Source organism: Symphalangus syndactylus, chromosome 2, assembly GCF_028878055.3.
Source record: "Symphalangus syndactylus isolate Jambi chromosome 2, NHGRI_mSymSyn1-v2.1_pri, whole genome shotgun sequence".
Taxonomy (NCBI): domain Eukaryota; kingdom Metazoa; phylum Chordata; class Mammalia; order Primates; family Hylobatidae; genus Symphalangus; species Symphalangus syndactylus.
In genome coordinates this window covers 70,497,519-70,513,672 of record NC_072424.2, presented here as the reverse complement: position 1 = coordinate 70,513,672, position 16,154 = coordinate 70,497,519, and the positions used below count along the sequence as shown (strand labels likewise).

The 16,154-nt window shown below is 35.0% G+C and overlaps 1 long non-coding RNA gene across 1 annotated transcript in view; it reads left to right on the top strand.

Moving 5' to 3' along the window:
* Positions 1-16,154, top strand: part of LOC134732752 (uncharacterized) — a 128,814-nt gene that overhangs the window by 69,725 nt on the left and 42,935 nt on the right. The window contains exon 2 of the long non-coding RNA XR_010116236.1: positions 10,696-10,788. This is a non-coding gene — a long non-coding RNA (uncharacterized lncRNA). The remainder of the gene's footprint in view (positions 1-10,695; positions 10,789-16,154) is intronic.

Sequence of the window (16,154 nt, the reverse complement as noted above, 5' to 3'; positions counted from 1 at the left end):
TAATGAGCAAAATAACCAGTTAACATCATGATGGCAGAATCAAATTCACACATAACAATATTAACCTTAAATGTAAATGGGCTAAATGCTCCAATTAAAAGACACAGACTGGCAAATTGGATAAAGAGTCAAGACCCATCACTGTGCTGTATTCAGGAGACCTATCTCATGTGCAGAGACACACATAGGCTCAAAATAAAGAGATGGAGGAAGATCTACCAAGCAAATGGAAAACAAAAAAAGGCAAGGGTTTCAGTCCTAGTCTCTGATAAAACAGACTTTAAACCAACAAAGATCAGAAGAGACAAAGAAGGCCATTACATAATGGTAAGAGATCAATTCAGCAAGAAGAGCTAACTATGCTAAATACATATGTACCCAATACAGGAGCATCCACATTCATAAAGCAAGTTCTTAGAGACCTACAAAGAGACTTAGACTCCCAGACACTAATAATGGGAGACTTTAACACCCCACTGTCAACATTAGACAGATCAATGAGACAGAAAGTTAACAAGGCTATCCAGGAATTGAACGCAGCTCTGCACCGAGCGGATGTAATAGACATCTACAGAACTCTCCACCCCAAATCAACAGAATATACATTCTTCTCAGCAACACATCGCATTATTCCAAAATTGACCACATAGTTGGAAATAAAGCACTTCTCAGCAAATGTAAAAGAACAGAAATTAAAACAAACTGTCTCTCAGACCAGAGTGCAATCAAACTAGAACTCAGGATTAAGAAGCTTACTCAAAACTGCCAACTACATGGAAACTGAACAATCTGATCCTGAATGATTACTGGGTACATAACGAAATGAAGGAAGAAATAAAGATGTTCTTTGAAACCAACAAGAACAAAGACACAACATACTGGAATCTCTGGGAGACATTTAAAGCAGTGTGTAGAGGGAAATTTATTTAAGAGCACTAAATGCACACAAGAGAAAGCAGGAAAGATCTAAAATGAACACCCTAACATCACAATTGAAAGAACTAGAGACGCAAGAGCAAACACATTCAAAAGCTAGCAGAAGACAAAAAACAATTAAGATCAGAGCAGAACTGCAGGAGATAGAAGCACAAAAAACCCTTCAAAAAATCAATGAATCCAGGAGCTGGTAATTTGAAAAGATCAACAAAATTGATAGACCACTAGCAAGACTAATGAAGAAAAGAGAGAAGAATAAAATAGACACAATAAAAAATGATAAAGGGGATATCACCACCGATCCCACAGAAATACAAACTACCATCAGAGAATATTCTAAACACCTCTATGCAAATACACTAGAAAATCTAGAAGAAATGGATAAATTCCTGGATACATACACCCTCCCAGGACTAAACCAGGAAGAAGCTGAATCTCTGAATACAGGCTCTGAAACAGAGGCAATAATTAATAGCTTACCAACCAAAAAAAGTCGAGGACCAGACAGATTCACAGCCGAATTCTACCAGAGGTACAAGGAGGAGGTGGTTCCATTCCTTCTGAAACTATTCCAATCAATAGAAAAAGAGGGAATCCTCCCTAACTCATTTTATGAGGCCAGCATCATCCTGATACCAAAGCCTGGCAGTGACACAACTAAAAAAGAGAATTTTAGACCAATATCCCTGATGAACACCGATGCAAAAATCCTCAATAAAATAGCGGCAAATCGAATCCAGCAGTACATCAAAAAGCTTATCCACCATGATCAAGTGGGCTTCATCCCTGGGATGCAAGGCTGGTTCAACATATGCAAATCAATAAATGTAATCCAGCATATAAACAGAACCAATGACAAAAACCAGATGATTATCTCAATACATGCAGAAAAGGCCTTTGACAAAATTCAACAGCCTTTCATGCTAAAAGCTCTCAATAAATTAGGTGTTGACGGGAGGTATCTCAAAATAATAAGAAATATTTATGACAAACCCACACCCAATATCATACTGAATGGGCAAAAACTGGAAGCATTCCCTTTGAAAACTGGCACAAGACAGGGATGCCCTCTCTCACCACTCCTATTCAACATAGTGTTGGAAGTTCTGGCCAGGGCAATCAGGCAGGAGAAAGAAATAAAGGGTATTCAATTAGGAAAAGAGGAAGTCAAATTGTCTCTGTTTGCAGATGACATGATTGTATATCTAGAAAACCCCATCGTATCATTCTAAAATCTTCTTAAGCTGATAAACAACTTCAGCAAAGTCTCAGGATACAAAACCAATGTGCAAAAATCACAAGCATTCTTATACACCAGTAACAGACAAATAGAGGGCCAAATCGTGAGTGAACTCCCATTCACAATTACTTCAAAGAGAATAAAATACCTAGGAATCCAACTTACAAGGGATGTGAAGGACCTCTTCAAGGAGAACTACAAACCACTGCTCAATGAAATAAAAGAGGATACAAACAAATGGAAGAACATTCCATGCTCATGGATAGGAAGAATCAATATCGTGAAGATGGCCATACTGCCCAAGCTAATTTATAGATTTAATGCCATCCCCATCAAGCTACCAATGACTTTCTTCACAGAATTGGAAAAAACTACTTTAAAGTTCATAAGGAACCAAAAAAGAGCCCGCATTGCCAAGTCAATCCTAAGCCAGAAGAACAAAGCTGGAGCCATCATGCTACCTGACTTCAACTATACTACAAGGCTACAATAACCAAAACAGCATGGTACTGGTTCTAAAACAGAGATATAGACTAATGGAACAGAACAGAGCCCTCAGAAATAATACCACATATCTACAACCTTCTGATCTTTGACAAACCTGACAAAAACAAGAAATGGGGAAAGGATTCCCTATTTAACAAATGGTGCTGGGAAAACTGGCTAGCCATATGTAGAAGGCTGAAACTGGATCCCTTCCTTACACCTTATACAAAAATTAATTCAAGATGGATTAAAGATTTAAATGTTAGACCTAAAACCGTAAAAACCCTAGAAGAAAACCTAGGCAATACCATTCAGGACATAGGCATGGGCAAGGACTTCATGTCTAAAACACCAAAAGCAATGGCAACAAAAGCCAAAATTGACAAATGAGATCTAATTAAACTAAAGAGCTTCTGCACAGCAAAAGAAACTACCATCAGAGTGAACAGGCAACCTACAGAATGGGAGAAAATTTTTGCAATCTACTCATCTGGCAAAGGGCTAATATCCAGAATCTACAAAGAACTCAAACAAATTTACAAGAAAAAAACAAACAATCCCATCACATAGTGGGTGAAGGATATGAACAGACACTTCTCAAAAGAAGATATTTATGCAGCCAACAGGCACATGAAAAAATGCTCATCATCACGGGCAATCAGAGAAATGCAAATCAAAACCACAATGAGATACCATCTCATACCAGTTAGAATGGTGATCTTTAAAAAGTCAGGAAACAACAGGTGCTGGAGAGGATGTGGAGAAATAGGAACACTTTTACACTCTTGGTGGGACTGTAAACTGGTTTAACCATTGTGGAAGACAGTGTGGCGATTCCTCAAGGATCTAGAACTAGAAATACCATTTGGCCCAGCCATCCCATTACTGGGTATATACCCAAAGGATTATAAATCATGCTGCTATAAAGACACGTGCATACGTATGTTTATTGCGGCACTATTCACAATAGCAAAGACCTGGAACCAACCCAAATGTCCAACAATGATAGACTGGATTAAGAAAACGTGTCACATATACACCATGGAATACTATGCAGCCATAAAAAATGATGAGTTCATGTCCTTTGTAGGGACATGTATGAAGCTTGAAACCATCATTCTCAGCAAACTATTGCAAGGACAAAAAACCAGACATCCCATGTTCTCACTTGTAGCTGGGAGTTGAACAATGAGAACACTTGGACACAGGAATGGGGACATCACACACCGGGGCCTGTTGTGTGGTGGGGGGAGGGGGATAGCATTAGGAGATATACCTAATGTAAATGATGAGTTAATAGGTGTAGCACACCAACATGGCACATGTATACATGTATAACAAACCTGCATGTTGTGCACATGTACCCTAGAACTTAAAGTATAATAAAAAGAAAAAAGACAAAGCGAACGAAGTAGGCATACATAAGAATTAAAAATCTGAATCAAGAATTTGAAAACATAAAAACAGAAAAATGCATAAATACAAAGGCTGGCTCTTTGAAAAAAATCAGTGAGATACCTACTATTTACACTGGTCAAAAAAATAGAGGGACAAAAGCAAGCAATGAGAAAAGGAGATAATAACATTTGAAATACAGAAACTAAAAAAATTCCAAAAGTCAATTTTATGCCATTTTATGCAAATTAATCTGAAAATCTGAAGGAAGTGGATAATACCAGTCAAGATGGTGATGAAAGGGGATGATAGATTGGAACTCGTAGAAGAATACAGTGGTGCAAGTGAGAATTCTCTGAGTAAGTTTCATATATTTTTTACTTTTAAACCATAGGAATGTTTTATATAAGAAAACATGAAAACCTTAGCATCTGTATAATAAACAATTACAACTTACTATAAAACACCGAGCAAACAAAACTTTGTAAGTCCTGGAAGACATTTCAAAAAGACATCATGAGAGAGAGATATTCAATGAACACCTTCAGTGAACTGAGCCAGATACATACCCCTGGACTTTTGAGTTATGTGAGCTGTTATTTTCCATTTTCCCTTTGAGAAGGTTTGAATTTTCTCTCTTTAAATGCACCTGAGAGTTTAGACAGACATGAAGTTTTATTTTGATAAATAGTGAATTGTATCTACATACATCTCATCATGCTGTCATGTAGAAAAATGATTAACTTTTTTTTCTTATAATGAACTGAATATTTGAATGAGGATTTCAAAGTCTTATGCCTATATGTACAGAGATATCTATCAAACAATTCTGGAAGATTATATTTTACACCTAACTTTTCACAAAATAGAGATTTTCAAAAGTATCATGTAATGTCTTGCAATTTCAACTGCTGAATAGCTCTTAAAGCATTTAAAAGTATTTCATAGTTGACACAGGGAAAGAGACATCAACAGACATGTTGTCCATACCAGTAGATTTTTAGAAGATAGATTGCTCCAAGGTGTACTTTTTATTTTAATGTCATTTCAAAAATTAACTCTAGATTCAATTTGCTATTTCTACAGAAATGCTACAGATATCACTAAGAACTTAGTCCAGGGGGCCTGCTAAGGAACAGAGTTTGATGTTTCAGCAACGAATACATGACGGCCTGAGCAGGGAGAAACCAGTCGCATACCCCACAGCAGTTAACACTAATCACTCTGGGTAGAGGTAAGAACGAGAACACCTATAATGAAAACTCTCAAACACTTGCTGCCTCAAACCATCCCTTCAAGATGGAGTTAAATAGTCGGTATTAACAGAATTTTCCCTTTCTTTTCATTCTCATATCCTAAATCAATTAATTTACTTAGGCAATGGAGCTGTTTGGCTTCATTTTTCTCTCAATGAAAGCTTTGCTTGCAACACTCCTGGCAATTCCAGCCCTGAATTCCTCCTGAGAATATTGTTCACGCTGAGAAATGCTCCATTGTTGGCATGCTCTGTAATAGAGAAAAATAGATATAAGGGTTATACAAAATTATTGGATCAATATATAATGAACATTTAAATTACAGAAGATCCCAAACCTTAATATGAAGCTACCATTTGTAAATACAGAATAGAATAATGCATGTAAAACTCAAAGGTATCATTGATAGCTTTTTCCCCCTCATTTCAAATGTAATGAGTGCATTATTTAATGAATGTTGTACCTATGATAGAAAGCAATAATCAAAGATGAAAGAAAAAATAAAGCAAATAGAGAAATATGAAAGGAAAGAAAGAAGGAAGCAAGGAAAAAATAATTTAAAATCTTTGAATGACCTTTATTTTTCCTTAGCTTAAGACTAAAGGAGTGATTGAGCAACCTCAACTCTAGAAAAACAACCAGAAAAATATTCTTTCAATTTTAAAGTTAAATAAAACATTTAGAAGATAAAAGTTTATAAATTAGAAAAATGCTATTTTGCGGCAATAAGACTTGACTGAGTTATATAGCTTCTAAAATATATGGCATGTTACCTAATATCTTCTGAGAGTTTCACTTAACTTTTTAAAAAGTTTTATTTTGTTTTTAATTGACATACAGTTGTACATATTTATGAGGTACAGTGTGACGTTTTGATACATATATACATTGCATAATGATCCAATCAGGATAATTAGCATATTTATTATCTTAAACATTTGTCATTTCTTTGTGGTGAAAACATTCAAAATCCTCCCTTCTAGCTTTTTAAAAATATACTATACGTTATAATTGACTATAGTCACCCTACAGTGCAAGAGAATACCAGAAGTTTTCTGTTCTGTCTGACTGTAACTTTGTACCAATCTCTCCACATCCTTCTCTTCTCCCTACTCTTCCTAGCATCTGGTAACAACTATTCTACTCTTTACTTCTATGAGATCAACTTTTTTACATATGAGGGAGACCATGTTGTTTTTTGTCCTCCTGTGTTTAGCTTATTTCATTTAACGTAATGTCCTCTAGGTCAGGGGTACCCCAACTGCTGGGACCCAGACTGCTACTGGTTGTGGTCTGTTAGGGGCCACACAGCAGGAGATAAACAGAGGGCAAGGGAGCATTACCTCCTGAGCTCCGCCTCCTGTCAGATCAGCAGAGGCATTAGGTTCTTATAGGAGCAGGAACCCTATTGTGAACTGCACATGCGAGGGATCTAGGTTGTGTACTCCTTATGAGAATCTAACTAATGCCTGATAACCTGAGGTAGAACAGCTTCATCATGGAACTGTCCGCCCCACTCCCCGACCCCATGGAAAAATTGTCTTCCACAAAACTGGTCCTTGGTGCCAAAAATGTTGGAGACCACTGCTCTAGGTTCATTCATGTTGTTGCAGATGGAAATATTTTGTTCTTTTTTATGGTACATTTTTAATCTATTTATCCATTGATGGACACAAAGGTTGATTCCACATCTTGGCTATTGTGAATAGTACTGCAGTAAACGTGGGAGTGCAGATATCTCTTCGACTTACTGATTTTACTTATTTTGGATATGTATCCAGTAATGGAATTGTTGGATCATAAGGTAGTTCTATTTTTAATTTATTGACAAATCTCCATATTGTTGTCCATAATGGCTGTACTAATTTACATTCCAGTCGACAGTGTATAAGAGTTTTCCTTTCTTCACATCCTCATCAGTATTTGTTATTTTTTGTCTTTTTAGTAATAGCCACTTTATCTGGAATGAGGTGATATTTAATTGTGGTTTTGTTTTGCATTTCTCTGATGATTAGTGATGTCAAATATTTTTCCATATACCTGTTGGCCATTTGTGTATCTTCTTTTGAGAACTATCTATTCAGATCTTATGCACCTAGATAATCCATTTTAATTAGATTGTTATTTGTGTTATTATTTTGCTATTGAGTTGAGTTGCTTATATATTCTGGATATTATTGCATTAATATAACCTCTTGTCAAATGCATAGTTTGAGAATATTTGTTCCTTTTCTGTAGGTTGTCTCTTCACTCTGTTGATTCTTTTTTTTTTCTGCACACTGCTTTTTAGTTTGATGTCATCCCATTTGTCTATTTTTGCTTTTGTTTTCAGATCTTATTCATAAAATTCTTGCCCAGAACAGTGTCATTAAAACTGTAATGAAAATTCCCAATCGAATGGTTTTTTAATGCAGATATTATTGAAATGTCTATCTGCTTACTGAAAATTATAATTCCAGAAACTTCTGAATAGCCATGTAACATTCAAACATATATATTCGATGCTTTTTAGAAATAGTTTTTAAAAATTATGATTCTGTGTACCCTGAGGTGAGTTTCGATGCAGCAAGACTTCCTTGCTTTCTAAAAGAACAAGATTCCCTGGTTTATTCTTGAAGCCTAAATGGTGTAAATATGAACATATAGCTGGTAAAATCATGCAATTTTTTCTTCATGTTACTATAACCTGTTTGTTTCTTTGTTCTTCTGTTTTGGATAAGACATACATTAGCAATATACAGTTCCTTCTCAACTGACTGGTTGAAAGATAGTATTTATATATTTAATATAATCTATAAAGGGTAAGGTAGATTGCATTTTACAAAGCCATAAAGCATTATTTACTATTCAGATAACACCCTCAGTAATGCATTTTTGCAAAGTTTCCCTGTAAATTGCTAAATTGTTCATGTCAGATTTACAATGTTGTTAATGTCAAATATTTGAGTATTTGATGTTGTAGAATTCTCTATCATCTTTTCACTGTCTAAGAGAATTCTATTCTAAACTATTATGCTTTAAATAAGTGACGTTCTTTGGCATGGTAAAGAGCACCAGAATATTAACCTGATTAAATATTTATAAGCACATGACTGTTTTCTTGCTCTATAGAGTCATCTTCCCAGAGCAACCAAGCTGTAACAACTACTTTGTGCAGAAAAATTCTATGATGTTCCTAATAGAGTATATTCTTACACTTGAAAATGTCATTATTACCCATCCATCAACTCTAGTGAAGTTATGAAACTTCATTTCACTGGAGGCCTTGACATTACATTGCTCACTGTTTGTTCTGCTTGTCAGCACTTTATGTCACTAATGGACAGGCAGTCGAATCAAAAATCTCAGTTTTTTTCTTAATGGAGATTTTTTTTTCCTGTTCAATCATCTGCTCATGTGGCTTATAATATGCCTCAAGGTACAGAGACAAATCTAGGTAATGAGGTCTGTTGAGCTTGACTGAAGAATGGTATTGGCTGGTAGGGCTAATTTCTGTGCCCCTGAAAATGCATTATTCCATTATATTTATGTGTGCGGTTAATAATAATGAAGAATATGGAAATATACTAATGTTTTTGAATTTCTGTTAATTTACACTAACCAATTACAAAAGCAAAATATATTATTTTTTAAATAAATAATTTGGATAAAATTGAGGGAGAGACATTTTAATACTGCAAGTAAATGAATATTTAGAAAAAAGAGGAAAATCTCCATAACTTCTACTACAAAAACAAATAACATAGAATAATTTTAAGTATTTCTTTAAATATGAAGTATTTTATGGAAAAGTAACATTAGTGTTATAAGTTAAGGAAAGAAGAGCATAGTATACACACACACAGACACAGATACAGACACACAAACACACACACACACAAACACACAAGATGTCCAGGTGAGTATCTGAATATTATTTAGATTTAGCACAATGAAAACTCCAGGTTCATTCATTTTTTATTTTAAGATTAATTCCCACTTTTTTGTATCTCAGTTAAGTGATACGTTATGTGAATGCAAAATCATAGGAGGAAATAAGAATTAAAATGATTTATTAATAAATGGTGACTTAGATTGTATTTTCAGACACCTTTACATTTTAAAGGAAAAAAAATAAATCTCTAGGACATTGTCAGAGAAAAGGGGTATGAATAACATGCCTTACGATAGGTAATTAAATATAATTTAATTTCAGACTGTATTTCAATGCGTACATGTGAACATAGGTCTATGTGAAAGTTCATCTGTTTCAAACAAATTGCAGCTCACATCACCATGCTGTCCTGTCTAACACCTCCTGCTCCAGCCACGATATAAAAATTGGCAGCATCACCTGTGAAAAATTTTAAGGAACATAAACATGGGTTATCTGTTTCTTTTTTTTAGGCATCTTTTCTTTTACCACGTACTTTTTTCGAAAGCCAAAAAATTACGGTTTTTGTTTGGATGGTGCAGATGGTTGTGGGTGGTACCAATAACATTATTGAACACTTTACTATGTGATCTAAATATATTAATTCACTTATTTCTCACCAAAACCTTATGAATGTGGTGGCTATTATTACTCACCATATTTTACACATAAGAACGTTAAGGTGCACAGAAATTAAGTAATTTATCCTCTTTTCTCAAGAATCTTTGTGTCGCACCAAGGACAATCTTTCCTAAACATACCTTAATGGTGTATTATACACTTTAACAAACTTTGCTGCCTTCAGTTGTCTACCTCATCAATCTGTAAGTTTCTCTTCTCTTCCCTTGGTTCTGCATAATTTGTCTTCATTCAATCTATTCAAATTTTTCTTGAACAAGTTTTCAGCACTTCCTGTCTGCAGGCAAGTCTTCTCTCCTTTTCCTCGTTTATTGATTATAATACAAAAACATGGGTTGTACGATCCTTTAGCTTCATGGCACACAAACACATACATACAAAATGAAACCCAGTCATGTCACACAACAAGGTAGACTCGGCTCCTTTGCTATATACACAACGCATACACAATCATTTACCCTAGTAGTTATACAGAATAAGTTAGTTGTAATAAGTTCCAAAGTGATCTAGAGTCCTTGTAAGAAGCTGTCATCTATAGAAGACCATAACCTAGAACTGCATCCAGAGGATCAGACACATTTATTTCTTTCTTATAAGTTTCTTTGGGGAAGTGGAGAGAGCTTTTGTCCTGTTTCACTATCTTCCCTTAGAAATGTTCTAAAGCATTGGACCTCAAAGGGAACAGGCCTCAACCATATCATTTGAAAGTAATCCCAGGTAAAGGTGCATATACACAGAGATGTAGAGGAAAAGGGATTTGTCTTTTTTTTCACTACCATAGGTAATCCTATGCCTTTTCTTTTCCTTTCTTTCTTTTTTTTTAAAAGTAGAGCCGAGATCTCACTATGTTGCCCAAGCTGTTCTTGAACTCCTGAGATGAAACAATTCTCCTGCCTTGACTTCCCAAAGTCCTGGGATTCCAGGTATGAATCACCATGCCTGGCCTTCCCATGCTTTTTCAAAGGCAAGGAATGTCTTGATATGCTTTCTCTTTCAGAATGTCTTCGACATTGTTTTATATCTACAGAACTGAAAAGGCACATTAAAGATATTTCCAGAATAAATAAGTCCGTCTTCAATGTTATTTCAATGTGGTGTTTCTACTGCCACAACAAGGAAAATTCAAATTTTAAATAGGTAGATTGAGAAATATAAAAATAGAAAATTGATTAAGATAAAATATTATTACAGGATTAGATTGGAAAAACGTGGCATTTCACTCTGGAGCATTCATTTTTACTTACTTGGATTAAGACACCCATTTCACAGTGACTAATACTCAGGGATGGTCTAAGAAGAGGCAACGTTGCTTGTAAATATCACATTGCTTATCACCTCAGAATGGTGGGTTTATAGAAGCTTTAAATGTGAAGTTAAGATATTTAATGCCAAAAATATGGAGAAAGAGAAATGTGTTGACTTGCACAATCTGGTAAATATGTGAAAATGAAAAAAGTGGGAGGGGGTCTCCTTGGAAAGTTTCTTAGGGTGGGAAACAGAGGGTGGGATTAATGCTATAACACAACTCTTTGACTTTCTTATTTCTTAAAATGTTTCTTCTGTGTTACCAAATCCTGTGCTACCAGAGTTTGGGTTGAATTCTTAGGTCCTGGCTGAAGGGGATGTTTCAGCAAAAGATGCTATTGGTATAACTTTAAATCTTCTAACATATTTCTGTGCAAGCTAGATGACCCTACAGTGGTTAAGCTGAGGGTTTGCAGCAAATGGGGTTGCCCTATTTCCTTATGTCTTACGAAAACAAATCTTGCCATGGGAGAGTATGGTTTAAACCAGGGATAAGTGAAGAAAGGGAGAAGTGGTTGTCAAAAGGAAATAAATCAGGAACTAGGTTACTGTGCAAAAAAAAGATATAATTATTTTTTTCAAGGGCATTTTAGGAGAAGAAAATAATACTTAGCTAATCCTCTCTGATTTCTGCATGAGTGATGGGCAATTCTGAAATAAATGACTGGAATTTTTTTTTTTTCTGAAAATGAGAGTTGGACTTAAAACTAATTTCCAAGTTTTCCTTGAAAATTCCACCTGAATAATCTGGTGAAAAGATATAATGCAGTGTTTTCTAATGGCTAGCCTAAATGGCAACTTTCATTTTGTTCATGGCTCATGGGCTAAAGTTACTACTTTTTTGTGGAAATGAGAGGCAGACAATATTTCTGAATCACTTGGGCCACAGATTGTACAATAATTGAGGCCTATGCATCGAGTGACTATGAACAAGACTGACAATCTGTTCAGGTAATTGGCTAGATGTGAGAGGTGACATATTATTGAAGCTTATCTTTGTATGCTGGAGCTTATTCTGCTCATTTGCATTTACCAGATGAATGTGGATGGGGCTTTTAAAAGACAAAATAAAAGGAAGGTGCTGGTAATGAGAACATGGTGATTTCAATGGTGGCACCCCAAAAGATATGTCCATGTCCTAATTCTTAGAAACTGTGAATGTGATATTTTTTTGAAAAAGGATCTTTGCAAATAAAATTAAGGATCTCAAGGTAAATCACACTGTATTATCTAGATAAGCCCTAAATACAGTGTCAAGATTCCTTTTAAGAGACACAGAGAGGAGAAATGAAGCGAGAAGAGGAAAAGGCTATGTGAAAGCAGAAGCGAAGGTTGGAGTTATTCTACCACAAGCCATGGAATGCCTAGAGCTACCAGAAACAGAAGGACCAAGAAAGTTCTTCCCTCATCTTCAGAAGGAACACGGCATTGCAGAAAGCTTGATTTTAAACTTCTAGACTCTAGAATAGTAAGAGAATAAATTTATGTTTTGTGAAGTCACCTAGTTTGTGGTAATTTGTTATAGAAGCCCTGGCAAATGAATACAGGAAGTATGATTTGGCTTGAATTTCAGCTCAATTTATGTTGTTGATTTCCATTGTTTTCCATTATGTTGAATGTATTTGGCCTGTTTTCTCTGTTGTTGTCATTTGGTATTTGTTAATATTTTCATTAGGGCAAAAAAATGATAAGCATTTTGTATATATAATACATGCTTTCTCTTATGTAGATATAACATATGCTCTCCCTTTTTTGGATGCATAATTCTATATTGTTGTTGTTTTGTTGTTCAACTCTCCTAGATCCTTATTTTAGGGGTAGTGCCATTGGTTTAGTTGGTCTCTGAGAGAAGTGTATGAAATCTTCCACTATGAGTGTGGATTTGCCAATTTCTTCTTGTTTTATTATCAATTTTTTTCTTATTAGTTGTAAAGGAGAAGAAATGAAGTATTGAAATAAAAAGTATTACAGCAGAAATCAATGAAGTAACACAATAATACAGAAAAATCAATGAAACCAAAAGTTTGTTCTTGAAAAAACTATAAAATCAACTAGCCTCTAGCTAGACTAAGAAAAAAAGAGGGAAGATACAAATTATTAATATCAGAAATGAAGGAGGGAACATTATTACAGGTCTAATAAATGTTACAAACTAATAAAGGAACATTATGAACAATGCTATGCTTGTAAATTTAATAACCTAGATGAAATGGCCAGATTCTTTGAAAGACACAGTTTGGCAAAACTCATACAAGAATAGACAATCTAAATAGGCCTATATCTATAAAAGAAATCAAATCAATAATAAATAACCTTTAAGAACAGAAAGCACCAGATTTAAATGGGTTTACTGGTGAAGTCTACCAATATTTAAGCAAGAAACTATACCAATACTCTACCATCTCTTTCAGAAGATAGAAGCAGAGGGAATACTTCCTAACTCATTCTGTGAGGCTAGTGTCACTCTCCTACCAAAACCAGAAAAAGATATTACCAGAAAACTACATACTAATTTATTTTGTTAATATAAATCATCCTCAACAAAATATTATCAAATAAAATCCAACTGTATATTAAAAGGACAACATATTAAGTAGGATTTATCTATCCCAGCTATGCAAGGCTGGCTTAACATTTCAAAAATCAATTAATATATTTAATTTATATCACATCAATAGGCTAAAGAAAAATCACATTATCATATTAACACATGCAGAAAAAATGTTTGACAAAATTCAATACCCTTTATGATTAAAACTGTCAGGAAGCTAGGAATAGAAGGGAACTTTTTCAATTTAATAAGGAATATCTACAAAAATACCTAACAGCTAACATCATGCTTAACGGTGAGAATCTACAAGATTTCTCACTAAGATCAGGAATGAGAAAAAAATGTTCCCTCTCACCACTCCTTTTTAACATTTTGCTGAAAATCCTAGTTTATGCAATAAGATAAGGAAATAAAAATGTATACTGATGGAGAAACAAGAAATAAGGCTTTGCTAGCAGATAATATGATCGTCTCTGTAGAAAATCTGAACTAATTGACCCAAACCCAAAAACCTGATCCTAAAAAACAATTATGACAAGGTTGCAAGATACAAGGTTGATGTATAAAAGTCAATCAATTTCTTATATAGCAAAAATGAGCAAGTGGAATTTTAAATTACAAACACATTATCATTTACATTTGGTGTAAATCTAACAAAAAATATATATAAGAGCTTAATGAAGAAAACTACAAATTTATGATGAAAGTGATTAAAAAATTAGATAAATGGAGAGGTATGCCATGTTCATCAGAATTTGAATATTGTCAAGATGTCAGTTCTTCTCAACTTGATGTATAGATTCAGTGTAACTCCAATCAAAATCCTAGCATTTTATTTTGTGGATAGCGATAAACCTATTCGATAGTAAACAAAAGGCCCAGAATAGCAAACTCAATAATGACAAAGTCAGAGAGTAAAACTACCTGACCTTGTGCCGTACTGTATTTACATAGTATAGTACTGGCAAAAGACCAGACAAATAAAGCAATGGAACAAAAGAGAGACACCAGGAATAAATCCACATAAATACAATCAACTAATCTTTGACAAAGGAGCAAAGGCAATGCAGTGAACAAAAGGTATTCTTTTTAACAAATGGCATTGGAACAACATGCCCCCACCCCCCCCAAAAAAAACAATCTAGGAACAGACCTTGCATTCTTCACTAAAACTAACTCAAAATGGATCACAGACCTAAATGTAAAATACAAAATTAGTCTGGGCATGGTGGCTTATGCCTGTAACCCCAGCATTTTGGGAGGCTGAGGTGGGTGACTCACCTGAGGTCAGGAGCTCAAGACCAGCCTGGCCAATATGGTGAAACCTCATCTCTACTAAAAATACAAAAATTAGCTGGGTGTGGTGGTACACACCTGTAATCTCAGCTACTTGGGAGGCTGAGGCAGGATAATCACTTGAACTGGGGAGGAAGAGGATGTAGTGAGTTGAGATCATGCCATTGCACTACAGCCTGGGCAACAGAGCAAAACTCAGCCTCAAAAATATAAAAATAAATAAAGTATGAAACTATAAAACTTCTAGAAGATAATATAGAAGAAAATCCAGATGATCATGGTTTTAGTGCTGATATTTTAGATGCAACATCAAAGGCACAATCGATAAGAAAAAAATCATTGAAGTGTACTTCATTAAAATTAAGAATTTCTGCTGTCAGAAACACATTGTCAATAGAATTAAAAGTTGAGATACATTTGTTTGTGTCCTCTTTTATTTCATTGAGCAGTGGTTTGTAGTTCTCCTTGAAGAGGTCCTTCACATCCCTTGTAAGTTGGATTCCTAGGTATTTTATTCTCTTTGAAGCAATTGTGAATGGGAGTTCACTCATGATTTGGCTCTCTGATTGTCTGTTATTGGTGTATAAGAATGCTTGTGATTTTTGCATATGATTTTGTATCCTGAGACTTTGCCAAAGTCGCTTATTAGCTTAAGGAGATTTGGGGCTGAGATGATGGGGTATTCTAGATATACAATCATGTCATCTGCAAACAGCGACAATTTGACTTCTTCTTTTCCTAATTGAATGCCCTTTATTTCTTTCTTCTGCCTGATTGCCCTGGCCAGAACTTCCAACACTATGTTGAATAGGAGTAGTGAGAGAGGGCATCCCTGTCTTGTGCCAGTTTTCAAAGGGAATGCTTCCAGTTTTTGCCCATTCAGTATGATATATTGGCTGTGGGTTTGTCATATATAGCTCTTATTATTTTGAGATACGTCCCGTCAATACCTAGTTTATTGAGAGTTTTTAGCATGAAGGGCTGTTGAATTTTGTCAGAGGCCTCTTCTGCATCTGTTGAGATAATCATGTGGTTTTTGTCATTGGTTCTGTTTATATACTGGATTACATTTATTGATTTGCAAATGTTGAACCAGCCCTGCATCCCAGGGATGAAGCCCACTTGATCATGGTGGAT